General features: G+C 37.2%; 1 protein-coding gene across 3 annotated transcripts in view; it reads left to right on the top strand.

The window, feature by feature from the left end:
* Positions 1–7,942: 7,942 nt before the first annotated feature.
* The window catches only part of fhit (fragile histidine triad diadenosine triphosphatase), a 246,872-nt gene continuing 237,612 nt past the window's right edge, over positions 7,943–17,202 (top strand). For all 3 annotated transcript variants that reach the window (XM_053226916.1, XM_034314082.2, XM_053226915.1), the window contains exon 1: positions 7,943–7,968. The gene's annotated coding sequence lies outside the window, so the exon portion shown is untranslated. The remainder of the gene's footprint in view (positions 7,969–17,202) is intronic.

Below are 17,202 nucleotides of genomic sequence, written 5' to 3'. Positions count from 1 at the left end.
CATTTGTAGACAAGTCTCAAGTTGGCTGAAAGTTTGTCCACCATTTTTTCGAGCTGAGAGGCTTCAGAAAATATGACATCATTTCCAGTAAGAGAACATAGTATTCATCACATTGTGGGATTTATTTAGGGAGTGAATGTTCCAGTCCACTGGAAGAACTTTGCGATTGAGACAGCCCTTAAGATGGCCGACTCCCTGATCAGTTTCCTGACTCTTGAACTAGGGAGCTGATTGAGACGCACCTATGGATTGGCTACACTAAATTGCCCCAAGGTGTGAATGAGTGTGTGAACATATGCGTGTATGGTACTTTCAGATGAACTGCTGTCCCATCCAGGGATTCTTGCCAGTGTTCCTGGGACAGGCTCCCGATCCACCATAACCTTGACCATGATACTGCTTTTGTGTGGTTTGTCATGGTATGCATATCCGGATTCTTAGAAATGTTTCTGAAGCATTTTACAAATAACCTCTAAGCTAGGGGCAAGTGAATTTAGCTGCAGGAGGTAAACAGGGATCAACGACGATCGCGATAGTTGATTTAAATGCCAGTACACAGGAGTGCTACAAGCATTTGTCACAAAGCAATCAACTGAGCTACAAATGATGCAGTAATTATACCTAATAACACACACAAATTACAATAATAGAGTAATATGAGTAACTGTGGGGTAATGGTTTATATTAAAAAGGTAATCACAGAATACATCTGGATATACATATACATGCGCACACACTCAGAATGAGAGAGCTGAGGGGGTTCTTGCATCAGTGTTTCAGCTGATTTAGATGGGTGGCATCTTAGGGATTTCTTAAGGGTGTGAGGGAAAAGTAAGAAGAGTGCTTTAAATATCATGAGGTGATGGTATCACCAGGCAACCCTCAGACTGTAGTGATCAGGAAAGTTCAGGTTCAAGATCAGGGCCTTGTAGTTGTATGACTAATTCCATTAGATACACTATAGGCATTCAACAAAGACTTCAGTTTAAAGCAGTAAACCAGTGGAGTGAGATAAAGAACTGTAAAAACAGCAGTGGGTCTCAGTTTTTGGTGTAACCACTGATGCTTTCTTAATAGTAAATTACTATTAATGTAAATAACAGAATGCACACATTAGCAAAGCATTGATTGTAAGGTGGATTGCCAACGCAATGAAACATTGACATGTCTTCCCCTTCGATTCAAACTACCAAGAGAAGCAGAGTTGAGAAGCAGCTGAGACGTGGAGCTCTTTCTAGGCCATAAAACCATAACCAGAGGCACTGCACAGAAATATTATGAACAGTTGTTTTTCCAGTGCATGCTTGAAAAGTTATCATTATTTTAGGTCTAGAAACACTTCCAAAAATTCAAAACTTAATCTTCAGTTCTTTTGGGTGGATATGGTTATTACTGTATTAGATTGAGATGATCACTCACTTATATTGCTCTTAATTAAAACCAGAAATGGCCTCTTGGTCATTTCCAATGACTGTGAAGCCGATTGCTTCTGATACTTTCCTGACCTTAAATTGAGATACAGTTCACTCCTTGGTTCACTCACTGGCTTTGTTCCAGTACTGTTCTAACACGCCCTAATCGACTCCCCCATGCCATTTCACTTTGGGAGAAGCAATTGCCATGTTAAAGATGTAGTTAGTGATTTTGGCAGAAGTTAGCTGATGCTTGTTCTTTTAATAAATCAAATTTAAACAGTTCCTTTGTTTACTGTTCCATCGAAAGCTACGGCCTCAAAACACATGTACATTTAAGTGCTAATGAAGGAGGTGGAACTTTCTTATCTATAGGCAAAATGATTGACAGGCAGTCAGAGATGCAGCTTTATTATTACGACATTATTTAGTTTTATTTAGGTAACAACTTCATCTATACATAAACGCTAACACAAGTTCATTACTTTATTCTGCTAGTTTGTTATCTAGATAATCAGCACACTAGCTAGTTAGCCAGTCTTAGAGCAGGTAATATGTATGTCGCTGAAAGGAAAAAGTCTACGTATGCCCATGGAAATTATTAAAACTATATTGTGCTTGCTGTGGTTAAATCTGTTCTCACTGAAAAATATCCTTTCAATTGCAAGTGGCCACTTGAGTGATGTCTTATACTACCAATACTACTAAGCTGTGATGAGAAATTGATGCAGCTGAATTAAATGTAGCACTGGAACACAGGGAGCATGTGAAAAAAACAACTTTCATGTCTTTAAACTTATTTAACTAGCTCTCTAGATAAAGCTGTCTGTAAATAAGGATTTCAAGGTTTCATGATAATAGTTGGTGCTAAATTTCATGTAACAGACGTTTGCATATAAACAAAGCAGTGGTGTGGGGGAGTGTGATGAAGAGAGTGACTAGGGCCAAGGCTAATACACTTAGCCTTGACTAGAGCTACAGCTTCATGGGTGTTTACACATTCACGGCATACAGATAACACAGTGCATGCTTATGGCATGAAGCATCATTAGCCAGCCCTTGCTGTTTTCCCTGACTCACATACAAGCTGCTGTTACAGCGTTGCTCATGCACTCAGCGCTGATCCAAGGTGTGTGTTATTCTGTAATCAGCCTTTGGACTGCTTACCACAGCAGGAATTCGCACAATCAATTGCCAGAGAGTGTTTTTTTTTTCATTCATGCTTGTACTTCGTTGTAGTCATGTTAAGAATCATGTTAAGAGTAAACTGTAAATCAATGCATTGCTGTGTTCTTGTCCTCTTAGACGAATACTCCTGTATTTCCCATTTATCCGTCACATGTGTAGCATATGTGTGGTTACTACAAACATTCAAAGGCATTTAACACTGTATTGAGAAAAGACCAGAAAAGTTATTTACTCAAAACACATTTATAATGGAAGTCTAAGGGCAGTTTTTGAACTATGATAATAAATGTCTTAAATGCATGATTATAGGCCTGGTAATGGTTAACTAAGTTACCATGGTAACAGCCACCAGTGACAGTAAAAACAGGCCTACATGACTATGTTATGCAAATTCAAAGCTACAACCATTCCACTCCAACGGTAACGGCTAAGGATGAGACAGAAGTCATTGAAGCTGTTATTATGTAGTTTTAGCTGTTTTCCAACACAGGAGCTATACAGTAAAATATTCCGGATACCTTCAGGTTCTCCACGCGCAATCCGATCCGCACTACTACTTTAGTAAAGTATTACCACCAATCCCACCATCTGAAAAACCAGTCCTGTCTCTGAAAATATAAATTAGGCCTATACTTATTTGGAGTTAAAATAGCAAATATTTTTGCCTGAAGACCTCATAAAAGCATTCTGCACAAATACATACAGTCTTTCAGATAAATTTCAAAGACTCCTCAACAAATGCCTTTAGAGTTCCATTATAGGATACTTTCTAGAATTATATGTGAGTTTCTATAGCTCTTCCAGTACAGGCTTGAAAACGTGCTGAAAATATTGTCCCTAGTAATCACACATACATTACACATGTGGTAGAGAGAGTTCAAAAATTCTTGGAGTATTCCTAAAAAAACTAACTGAAATAACATGCCCAGATCCAGACACAACAGACACACAGACACACACACAGACAGACACACACACACACACACAGCTGAATCATTTTATCAATATTCGAGCATTGCATTGACCACCTCTTTGATGCTGTGTAGGTTTGACCTTTTCAGCGTCAGGAACCTTTTCAGCTTCCATGTGAAGAATGGCCTGTTCTGTTTTGCAGCACTGTAAGAAAACCTGGGCCAGGGCACTCTTTGTTCTCAAAGTGTGTGTGTATGTGATAGAGAGAGAGAGAGAGAGAGAGAGATATCGGTTAAAAATAAACAATACATTATATATATATGTATATCCATCCATCCATCTTCTGTGCCACTTATCCTACACAGGGTCGTGGGGAGCCTGGAGCCTATCCCAGGGGACTCCGGGCACATGGCGGGGGACACCCTGGATGGGGTGCCAACCCATCACAGGGCACAACTGCACACATACTCACTCACTACAGACAATTTACAGATGATACAGATTAATATATATATAAAAAACTAACAATGATATTTGAAATGAAGTGAAAACAAAAAATGTCTAAGATTTGCCATAATCCTCTTGGTCTCCAGTGTATGTCACCTGACAAAGTTAGAAGTGTAATGTCAAGAAGAATGTGGGGCAAATATTAACTGAAGTTATCCAAAAACTTCTCAAAACATGTGCAAAGAGGTCTGAGACGTTTATGAAGGTAAAGGGTGGGCATTAATATATCAGTAAGCGCTTCATCCTGGTAAGGGTTGTGGTGGATCCAGAGCCTGAACACTGGGTGGGAACACACCCTGGATGAGATGCCATTATATCGCACGGCACATTGCGCAGACTTTCTTACACTCACTTACACCTTGGGGGTAATTTATAGTAGCCAAACCACATTTTGGAATATTCTGGGAGGTTGGTAGAAACTGGAGAACCTGTAGGAAACCACAAGTACACAAGAACATATGAAACTCCATATATGTGAAACCCAAGCTCAGGATTGTCCTGGGGAGCGATAAGGTGGCAACAATAGACCCTGTACCCCCATTCCCCTGGCATACAAGTTTTTACAAGACAAGAGATAGAAATACAGTAAAAATATATCTGCAAGCAATGATCTGCAGGGGTCCAAGCACCTTTCACAGATAATTCCTTCAGTGGCCAGTTCTTGCCTACTTAGAACGTAGGTCTTTTTAAATAGAACACTAAAAAGACCACAGATGAACATACTGTTCAACTTTTGCAACCATAGATCAATACTACCACTGTGAAAAGCCTCCAGAAAGCTATTTGGCTGATTTTGCTTTTTAACAAACCCATGCTGGTATGTTACAATGAGGTTTAGAATGAATTTCTTGGTTAGCTTTTTCTACGGTAACATTTACACACAACTTTGCAAAAAGATTGAATAATGAGGCCCGTTGTTCATGACATCAGTACCGACAGCAGTTCGACATCAGGGTACCACTCTCCTCTTCACCAATTTCTCTCCACCAGGGATCTAGATCTAACCCAACAACAAAATGTACATTCTTGATTATTTTTTATATCCTGTTTCCCTCTCTCTCGCTTTGTTATTCCACACCTTTTCTATTTTACTAAGTTAACAGAAATAGATATTTTGTGGGACTACAGCATCTGTCAATGCTGAAATCATTTTCAGAGAAGCTGAAATAAGTCCCTGAAATAGGTTACTGTATTTAGGAAATGGATTACTGTAATTTTCCTAACACAGATCACTTACAAAGGGACAAAACAGTAGTTTATTGTATCCCTTCAAAGTACTGCGTAGTTCTGAAATGCAACTCCATTAATGGATTTAATTTTGTTCCGCAACTATATGAATCACACAATGCATAGTTCACTGATGTAAAAATTGAAGGGTCATTACTAACATAATAAGTGTGTGTTGTGTGGCAGAATACTCCAAATAAGCATTTCTTTGTAAGGTAATTTCATAAGTTGGAAATTATATCTGGAGGAAATCTTTCAATCTGAACAGGAAATGACTTTTTTCCCTGTTTTTTCTTCCGCCATAGCTGTTTGGACTTGTTTTTTTTTCTCCTTACAAGGCTCCAGACACACCGTTATTTATACAGGCGTACATTTGTTTGCATTTATCATGTAAACAGTACAAAGAAAAAGGAAAGCGGCTGTGCAGCAGATGGGAAATGCATGACTAATGTAATGAGCTATGCTTTAGAGATCAGTTACCAATGAACGATAAATCTGCTGTATTTATGCAGCCATTCTAATAGTCCACCTTGTCAATGCAAACTAATAAACAATGCTATGACTACTTAATTGTAAGACTGAAACAAATGCATGACTGAATAGTTAGAGCTAATATGGGCAGGGGTAGTTTAATGGTAAAGGTTCTGCACTAGACAATGATAGGTTGTGAGTTTAAACCCTATGGCTGCCTGAGGACCTTCAAGTGCTCGGCCTTTTGCTTGGATTGTATTCTGTATTGTATTTGTAAGGGCGCCTACCAATTAAACACAGGTAAAAGGAAAATTAAGTGAACATCAAGCTACTATTTATAGCTTACACTCCAGTTTCTCCTATTTAAAACATATTATTTAACCTTTAAACTGTTTTTTCTAAATCAATAATAATAAATCAATAATAATAATTCTGATCACTCAGAATCAGTAATTCAACATCACTGTGATATTAACAGATTTATTATCCAATTAAAACTAGGATTATTATGTGCATTATTATTATATAATTATTATATTGTTATGTGCATTATTATTTAATATGTCATATAAAGTATAACATACAGTATATTTGATCTATTCTGTGGGTCACTTGAATTAAGGAGTCTCAGCTTACACACTACACACATGTACTCAAATCCTCTGCCCAAACTGGTGCCTTGCTCCCTATTCCCTACAAACATCAAAGTGCATTATGGGTATTCTTTAAACGACATTTTGTCACTAACATAGTGCAGTGTATTGTTGAATTTTTAAATACATGGGATATCCACTACTATGCTTTTGGGTACAAAATGGCAACCTCGCCAAACAGTGCACCATACTGTGATAAGGGTCTGAAGTGATCCTTCATGGATTTTGTTGGCCAGTATCATCTCACCATACACACAATATACTTAAACCATACACTGTGCACTCGTCTACATACTATATAGATTTTTGTAAAATATCATTAACTCAGGGCAGCACGGTGGTGCACTGCCGCCACACAGATCCCTGTTCGATCCTGAGCTCAGGTTCCTGTCTGCGTGGAGTTTCGTATTTTCTCCCAGTCTCTTTGTGGGTTTCTGGGTTGTCCAGTTTTCCCCAACCTCCCAAAAGCTTGCCAACGAAGATGAATGAATCATTCATTTAAACTGAATACTACACTTTTGAACCAAATGGAAAGTACACACATGACTACAGGTTGGAATATCATTTGAAGCATGCTTTTTGCACGAATAACTTTCAGTTTTAAAAACTGAAAACGATTAACGAAGGTTATCTCGCTTGGTTCATCTTGAAAGTAAAGGCTATGTCCTCTGAATGCTATAACCTCACTCTGCTAGGTAAATATACTACTTATACTAAAATTGCCTTGACATGAGACACATCAACCATCTTAAAGCTACATTAAAGCATGGTGTAGGCACTGGACAGAGGACGTGGGTGGAATGACTGCTGGCTACATTGCAGTTTTATGATGGGAAGTCTGTCCCACACAGATGTTACTTCATTTATCAGGCTTCCGGATGGCAGTAAATCAATATCTTCCCTTCCATCATGCCACATGTGTTCGATTTAAACAAGGGATGCCATTTTTGATAAAGGACTATAGTGATAACTTTTCTGTCCTGGCTGAACACCCACTGACAACTTGCATTAAAGGCTTCATAAAGTTCACAGATGCTGACACACTCCTGAGACTTCTTTTGCACCCTTTTGTAATTGGTATAAAATGACTGTAGTCTGGTTAACTGACTGTTTAATTAATTGCCTTGTAATGTGAGAAAGGCTCTGGTCTCTGGAGAGGTCTTGCTCAGATTAATCCATTTTGTTAGATGACTGTAATAAATAAATGTGAAAAATTAACTATAGTCTTATAGATTGGGGAACTTGACTTCTTAATTTCTTTTTTTTAATTTACAACTGCATTGCCTACATCACATTAGGCTAATGATGGATATTTGTATGGTTTATTTACAGGCTATTTAAAATAAAAATAAACCTTTATCAAAACCTTTATCAAAACCTTAATCAAAAAAATAAAATCGCCCATAATAATTATAACAATAAAGTAACACAGCCTTCACGTGGAGGACAAATGTCAAATCTGCATGATTGTCTAACCGTAAGTCCTTACTACAGATGGGAAATGTAGTTCTATCGTCAATAGGTCCTATTTCCTAGAAGGCCGTAAAAACTACAACTCCCAGGATCCTTCACTGACCCGTGCACCGCCTACACAGACCGTGAGTACACGCTATCTGCTTGTCAAATGTGTAGATTTCAGCACTCCATGGCACAATTACACAATTTCTGAGAGTTTTTTTTTTTTTTTTGAGAACTTGTATCTTGTCGCTAGCGCGAAATGGCGTTTAATAACTTCACAATCATTGAGTGACGATAGAATTAGCGACAGTTTCACTTCCGGGATATAAAGCTAATGTCGTTAGCATCAGTTCCACTGATTCCACCGTAACGCCAGCTGAAGCCCAAATCTCTCCCTTTGACATAAATAGTGCACTAGATAGGGTGCACAGGTTATTATTCCAGACCTAGAGTAGTGCACTTATATAGACAATAAGGGCATTTAGGACTCAGCAATGTAGCAAAGCCAGATTGAAGTACTTACTGGTCATAATTAAGGGGAAAAAAATGGTAGTAAATTTATTTAAACCTTATTGTATAACTTGGTTAAGGAGGGTGGGAACGTTTGGGTGGCTTTTCTCAAAGCTTTAATGCACTGTCAGTATGTATAATTTATCCTGGACTCCACCTGCATGTTTTTTATTTAGGCTGCACTCCATTCAGAAGTGATCATGACTGTGCCCTTCTCCATGTGAAGGTTATGCCCCCTACAGTGAGGACCCTGAAAATTGCCAACTTTTTTTCAGGGAAAAGTCGCTTACTCATGCTCAAAAAGTCTGTAGAAGACGCCAGATGCATTTGCATATTCATTAATGTGCAAAGTAATTTGCATATTTAGTGAATCATTTACATATCAAAATGTGTTACACGAAGAAGGACGATTTTCTGAATAGAATAGTTTTATCAGAATAGAAAATGATTCGTATTCTTATTTCTTATAGAAAAGTCAAAAAAGTCATGCCGTTGGTCGTGGCAAAAACTAACTATTTATGAATTTACAACATAGATTTCCATAAAGAAATGAAACAGATGAAGCAGTGGTAGCTAGAAGTCTGGAACAGACTTGAAGGAAATGGTACAGATGGAATAATTCACTTTTATTATTTGTAAATAGAAAAGAAGAGTTTGATATGAAGAGCAAAAAGTGTGCAAGTGGGACAAACACTGATTAGTCATGGGTGGTTGGGAACAATGATGACCAGTGAGTGATTATTCAGTGATTGATCATTGGAACAGTGGTAATCAGTGATTGGTCATTGACACAATGGAACAATGGTGATCAGTGATTGGTCATTGACACAGTGGTGATCAGTGGTTGGTCATTGAGAACAATGGTAATCAATGATTTGTCATTGGAACAGTGGTAATCAGTGATTGGTCATTGACACAGTGGTGATCAGTGATTGGTCATTGACACAGTGGTGATCAGTGGTTGGTCATTGACACAGTTGTAATCAGTGGTTGGTCATTGACACAGTGGTGATCAGTGATTGGTCATTGAGAGCAATGGTGATCAATAATTTGTCATTGGAACAATGGTAATCAGTGGTTAGTCGTTGAGAACAGTGGCTCCACATTCAGCCAGGTTTTACTCACTGGTGGTGAGTTGACTGAACCTGCTCTCTCAACTCAAAACCAGCAGCTGTGATGTGTATAAAAATTTACTAGATTTGTCACTAGGGTCTTTTTTGAAATGAAGTCACGAAAGGGGTCCAAAAGTCGCCAAAGCCAATGACAAACTCACAATTTGGCAGCACTGGTAAGGCACGCTCAAAAAGTTGCTGGAAAACTTTTTGTCTATGACATTGGATGATGTCATAGAGTAATTTGCATATTCATTGAATTACCGTGATCATTTGCATATCAGAAAGTGGTATATAAGGAAGGAAGATTTTCTTAAGAATAGAATACAATGGAGTTTTATCAGAAAAAAAATAGATTATGACTAATTTCTTATCGAAAGAAGTCATCTTTAGTCATGGCACCTAGCAGATTTACATTTTTTTTTAATCCAATGTAGATGATAGGAATGACAGGTGATGGGCCTATGCTGAACATATGCATATGGCGGACACTACCCGAGCCAGGATGTTTATTGCAGTTTATGCTATTTACCCGGCTTGAAGTGATGCACGTCAGCAAAAATGGTGAAGTGACAGGAATCGAATACAGAATACATGCAGAATGAATTCAGTGTTTATATTGTACATGGCTGTGTTCAGTTGTAAAAGAGTGACCAAAACAGCACTGACTTTAAGAGTCAAATAAACTCATCTACTGTTTTGGATGTGATTGACCTGGAACATGAGACAGTCAGTGACATCTACAAGACAACAGTCATCACTGTTTTTAAATATGTCCAGTTTCCTACCGTCACACTAATGTGCCAAAGCTGTGCTTTCAAATGGATTGTTTCCAAAAAGATAGAAACAAGATCGAAAATGGCATTTTAATATAAATAAATGGAGGAACACTATGCCTGAGCCTGCACTCTGCAAGCTTCTGTTTCATGTGAAATGTTACAGGAGTGATGACGACATGCTTTCATGACATGCTTTCATGTTCTATATTCACAATCAGGATCTGTGTTGCGCTCACATACAGTATGTTAATTCTGCTCTGATATTGATCCAGTGTTTCAGGACAGCATGACCCCCAATACCAATTAAGGCACAGTCCTAGTGATGTGTTTGTTGTCCTAGTTACATTATCTAGCTGTACTGTAGGCTACAACCTCTTTTAATGTAGACTACTGATTGTGGTGCTATTTGCGTCCTCCTGATATTCCATTTATAAATATGTATTTAAAGTCCACATCACTTATAATTTACCTTTCACAGTCCACTATAATTACACTTTACCTTGAAATATTCTAATTAAAATACTTAAAAAATGACATTATTTTTGCATTAATGTGTGAATCCATTTTACATTTCATACTTGAAACAACGTTTTCAATGCGTCGTCCATTATAAGTAATGAAAAATGTGTATTTTAGGAACCACAACATTCACTTAACCTGAACACTTTTTCCCTGAAGAAATATTTGCAAGTCAACAGGAAGGATGCTCAACAGGAAGTTGCGTCATCCAAATTTCCTGAAGACCACTTTCTCTCATTTGTTCTTCTTTAGATGATATAGTTTGAAAGTACAGCTCTGCTACCCAAATCGTAGACTGAAAGTAAATTCCTAATGGATGCTAGTTAACTACATTTTGTGTTTTTGCTAATTCTATGGTAAAAACAAAAACCCTCAACCCTGTTACACATTTAAAAGCAAAATGCAGCATGTCAACAAAGAAATGGTTAAGCGCATGTTTTCTTAGAGTCAGTGTTGAAAAATAATTTTAATAAGGTGCATTTTTAACAGTTACAGGGGATAAATGACACCCCAAACGTAGAAGGACCCAAATACAACATATAAGTTTATACCTAGATTTAAATGTGGATACACAGCTGTGACAGTGCAAAGAATCTTGGGAACAAAGTGTCAGTCAGGTCCTTTAGTAAAGAAGGGAGCTTTGAAGTACACACGGCTGGTCTGAGTGTTCTGCGTAGGCAGCATCGCTTCAGAATATATGCCACTGTTAGTAAAATATCCAAGCTAAAGAAGGGAAAATATGAAACTGCAGCACTGTGGCCCTCAATATCATGACATTTGGAACCATGTTATACAACTTCATGGACTTGAACATGTCTCAGTGTGTTTGAGAGCTTTGTTTAATAGTAGGGAAATTCCATGCGGTGCTGCAGGGCTGGAGTCCAGCCCTCGGGTGATTCCCCTGCACTGAGCGATGAGTTGGATCTGTGCTGCACTGCAACCTGTTTCTTCCATTAAGCCAGCAATGCAGTTTGCAATGTATTTAGTGTGTATTAAACAGTCACATCATGTAAAAACAATATTTACACAATTCTCTGCTTAATCTAAATGTGTTTGCTATGATGCTCAGAGATATTATTTAGCACTGGACTACCTTTTTACGTTATTTCCTAAAGTAGCATGATAAATCTGTTAAGAAACATTAGAAACATTAAATATACAACTTTATTTTTTTGTAGTCTATTTGGAAACATACAGTATGTATTATATTTAACTAGCTTAACAATATTCTATACATAAAGATTTTAAGACTACTCATAAGATTCAGCTTATTCATTTAAAATAGCTATACAATATTACCTACACTGCAAAAAAAAAAAAAAACAAAGAAAAAAATGTGTATTAGCAAGTGACAGTATTGTAAATAAATTCAAATTTATGTACTATTTCTCATTATGAGATTACTGTATAACAAATCTAAAATTATGTAATAATGTAAGATATATTATGTAAAAAATAGTAATAAAGGCTTGTCATATATAAATGTTTCTTACTATTTCAACTGGCATTTTATTTACATCTTTTGAGAAATAAACTAACAGAATAGGATAATTTGTTTTATAAAGTAATAATGAGAAATATTAGACAAATTTGCTTATATATTTATGGCAAAGTGTATGTCTTGTTCAAAATAAGGCAGTCAGTTTTGTTCCTTTTAAATAATTTACCTAATTAACAGTTTTTCCTCCTTAATAAAGCACTATATAGAGTACATGTTGTGTTTTTTTGTACTTTGCTACAGATTTAAATTAGGTTTAGAGAGTTCAAACTTAGGAGTAAAGTAGAGCAGTGTGATTACTTTTTACCAGAAAGTAATAAGTAAAGCAATACCATTACACTTTGAGAGACATAATTAGTAATTTGTAATAGATTACTTTCTTTGACTTACTGCCCCAAAATTGGTCATGCATAATAAAAGGGGCTGGCTATGGAGCAGAAATTAAACCCCTGTTAATAAATAAACCTACATCCATTTTCCCCCTGAATTGTGCACACACTCAACCCTTAAGGCAGCTTTTGAAAAAATAAAGCACTTTTTTAATACAAAAATGGAAGGAAGTGTATTTGCAGTGTGTGTATACATGAATATGTGTATAAAAGTAAAATGTGTTTGCTCTATCCTGACTTGCTGACTTGCGCAGAGTAATACACTCTGACTTCATTTTGCCATTTCCCCTCTGAAATGGCCATCGCCATCTTAAAGGCTGTTCCATTACTTCAGCTCAAGTGAAGTTTGACCTCGTGGAGGCCCGAGGGATCGAGTCAACACTGCTATAGATTTCAGCTTCAGAACTTACAGAGAAAACATAGTGTTGTAGCAAAAAAGCTGTTTATTAAAGCACACAGGTGCAAAAAAATCCATCATATGTAAAGAATAAAACAAGACAGGCCATGCTGTTATAGGAAAATAATCAACGATGTGGTTGTGTTATGCGACCTGACATGAAGCACAATTACTATTACCACACTGAAGATGATTATTTTCCAAAAATGACATATTCTGAAGTGTTTTATTCCTCATATACTGCAGCAATTTGCAGCAACTATAAACAATCATTCTCTCGCCAGCCTCTCTTTTTCTGTTTAATGAGGATAATAATATAGCTTGTAACATTATCGAGAAACCACAAACCCCTCCATCCAAAAGACTTTTCCATGTTGGAAAACTCAATGTTATAGCTTTACCTCTGACTCAGCAAAGTGCTGACAATTGAGACTCCTTCCAAAAATACTAAATCAACGTCTTAAAAAACTTCACCACATTAACGATTACAGACGTTTTTTTTTTAATCTTTGTTTATTTGAATCATCCACCATATAAGTCCCAGTGTAAGTTGTGTAAGTACTACAGAAACAATAACATATTAGAAAGAGCGCAGTAATATAAACGTTGCAGACAGAATTGCTGTCAGAGCTGCTGTTATGAATCAGCACCTTCTGATCAATCAGAATCGAGCATTCAAGCGTGCTGTAGTATAATTAAAAAATAAAACATATTTGCCTAATTGAAATTGAGATTTATGTAAATAATTAAATGTATTCCATTTGTACTGTTATAGGTTATACAGTATGTGTGGGCGTGTGAAAAAAACTATGAGACTAGAATTGACCATAATATAGCTTTAACTGGAAAAGTGACCTTACTTGCTAGCGTCCTGACTTACTAGCAGGATCCACAGATTTGCAGGTTGCATCTTTCACAAGGGCAAAGTAGCCCTTGTCTTGTCTGTTTTGCATCTGTGCCTCAAACACTATGCAAATTTTGGGGCGTTTCTCCCTAAAAGTGCAAAATCCAGTGTGGTGTCTATGCAAATAGATTACTTCAGGACCATTCAACACCTGCAGTGTCATTTACTGCAGCATGAAGGTCTTTTGGCAATGACTCAGTATGCACTTTAATGATGCTGAATGGCAGGTATTAAACTTGCGTAATCCAGTTTATGGCATTTGTAGACAAAAATAAAAGCCCTGCTTCAGTAAAATTATTAGTCTTATTAGTCAAAGGTTTAGTCTTTCAGAACAATGAGAAAGTTAAGTTAGTTGTATATTAGATTAGTCAAGTGGTTGCACTTCGGTGGAAATCTTTCATGACATGTACGTAATGAACAAAACACGCACATTTGTTCACCACCTTTAATCAACGCAAGTGTGATCGTGTGCCAATTTTCACTTTTACTCTTTCATATCTGAACTAGACATGGCTATCGAGAATGTTTTGAGAATCATTTAAACATTGTGTCTTCCTCTTTCACAATTATTCTTTGTAAATCACCAACAACACATCCACTACCTGCCATTTTATCCGAGTGCACACACAAATAAATTAATACTCTATATTTATAAATCAGGACCTGAGTTAACAAATGTATAGGTGTAAACATCCAAATAACTGAAATGAAGATAAATTCGATGACTATACTGTAACTTGCTATAACTCACTAGAGTAGAAGCATCCGACAGTCAACCTTGCTGAGTATTTTCACTGCACAGACACAAAAATGAATGAATAGGAGCTGAAATAATAGGAACGTATGAATGGAGCTTTAACAATACCCACATTATGAGCTATTGTTATTACAGTAGCTTGGTAGAATCAGTCAGAAAATCATTGTTCCTGCTAATGGAAACGGTAATTACCTTTAATGCACAGTAGTGTAGGCTATATGACGTAAATCCTCTCCTCATACAAAAGGTTGTGGCCGTGCAGTGAATAGTACTTTGTTAAAAGCCTTGATTAAAACGGTTACATATGGACAAACTGCATTCAGATTGCTTTTTTTTTTTTTTTTTAAACACAAGTGTATGTTTTTGCTTTACTTGATGATCAGGCATGTTTAACACAGGTGACCAGAGGGCGATGGCATGGGAGAGTGTGTGTGTGTGTGTGTGTGTGTGTGTGTGTCCAGCAGCATTTTTAATTAGAGCAACACTATTAGATATATTTTAATTATCTCCAACACAGTGGTGTTGTTGAGAGATGTCACATGGCTCCTCCTTTTAATGTCTGCCATCTGTCTACTTTATGAAAAAAAGAGGGAGAAAAATGCTCACACAGACCCCTACACACACACACACACACACACACAGATGCCTGTCTCCTCCAAACCTTCCCTGTGGTCCGGAAAGGGACAAGACACCTTTCATGTCTTTCCCTTCATGTCTGCTACTGTACTTCTTTCTCTTTTCTACATCCACACTCTTCCGTATACCTGAGCTCACAGACACCCACGATTGGCTAGTGTTGCTGTGATTGACAGGGGAGACAGAGTACGTCATCCCTCTCACCCAGACCATTATCAGGATTTGAACTCGCAATCTTCCAATGATAGGGTGAGCACTTTTATGCTGTGTCACTCTAGAGCCTTCCTTCTTTTCCTTTTAAGATCAGTCTTTCCCCAGTCTTGCACCTCCAGTCCCCTGCACTGTATGTAGTGTTTTCTTTCCTCCTCTGACACTGTTATAACCTCATTTAGGACTCGTGTCAGGCGTAGAGAAATCAGTAAAATTTACGAACACTGCCTTAAATAATACATATTTATACACTGCAGTTTCCTCCGGTGCCATTGCAATGCGTAGACACTTTTAATCTTCTTTGACAGAAACAGCGTCCTGTAGGCTTAAGCTTAAGTCATGTCTCCACAAAGAGAGTGTGTGTGTGTGTGTGTGTGTGTAATTTTCTGAGCCGTGCACCTCCCCTGCTCATAACCGTACGTGCAGATTTGCCGACAGAGATGCATAATGCAGGAGCACTGCCATCAATTATGCAGCATTTATTCATACCACAGCAATACCTAATTGATTTGATTCTCTTTGCTTCATGTATTATTGAGCAGACGGGTCCCCGCGTGTGTTTCCTCTCTGCCTCTGGATGTTGCCATCGGCCATGGAGTATTACAGAGACGCTTGAGATTCTGAAACTCTGGCTTGAAATTGCCCTTTTTGGCCATGATCATGAATTACAAACATGTGAGGTTAGATGGGTGGATACTGAGCTTTATTGAGCATTCAAAAGCTTCAGCAGCAAAATGTTTGTGTTGCTGCGACGCATTAAAGGGCACCGCTTGAATAAAGTATGTTGTGCCCACACCGCATACAGATTATCAACAGTGAGGAAACATTGACTAATATGGACATCTTTATTTTGATCTGTGGTACACCTGGATGGTGTTTGGGAGGAAAATACAGGCTTTCTAAGAAATTCTAACATGTTAAAAATGAACAAAATATGAGGCAAAAACAACAAAAACCAAGTCAGATCAGGTCTGGAGCTAGAAGAGGATACACGTATGATAAAAAGATGATAAAAATGAACAACCTGAAATGAAAGGAGACATCAGAGTCTCCATTCAAGTAGCACCCCTGATTAGCCAATAAATCATTTATCAAAACCATACCTCAAAGCTTATTTCTAAATTTTGTAAAAATGTAAAAATTAAAAATGTAAAGAGAAATTAGGTTTAATACATTTGGTTAGAAACTTATACTGTGCACATATGTTATGTAGTTTCCTAAAAGCATAAAGTTCATATAATTCTAACTAGTAGAGAGAGAGTTCAATGTGATGCTTGGTTTACCATTTAATGATGTTTGTGCTGCAGTGCTTTTAGGAGAACTCGGCTCTGTCCCAAATGCTAGAAGACATGTCAGGTTAATATTGCTTCTACGACATGAGTCTTTTAAGAAACAAACCTTTAACAAAAAGTCTAGAATATGTAGAAATTGAACTAATTTTGATAAGCTTGGTACCTCAAACAGGGGTTTGTTTGTTTGTTTCTTTACTTACTTAACTACTTTCTTAGCAATTTGCTTACTTACTTATTTATTTACTTACTTTCTTACTTACTTTCATATCTATTTACTTACTTTTATTACCCACTTATTTACTTACCTACATAATTACATTCTTACCTATTTATTTACTTACTTACCTTCTTACTTTTTTTTACTTATTACT

Source organism: Pangasianodon hypophthalmus, chromosome 20 (assembly GCF_027358585.1).
Source record: "Pangasianodon hypophthalmus isolate fPanHyp1 chromosome 20, fPanHyp1.pri, whole genome shotgun sequence".
NCBI classification, from domain to species: domain Eukaryota; kingdom Metazoa; phylum Chordata; class Actinopteri; order Siluriformes; family Pangasiidae; genus Pangasianodon; species Pangasianodon hypophthalmus.
Note: the sequence above shows the minus strand (reverse complement) of the source record. Positions and strands in the feature narration are given on the sequence as shown.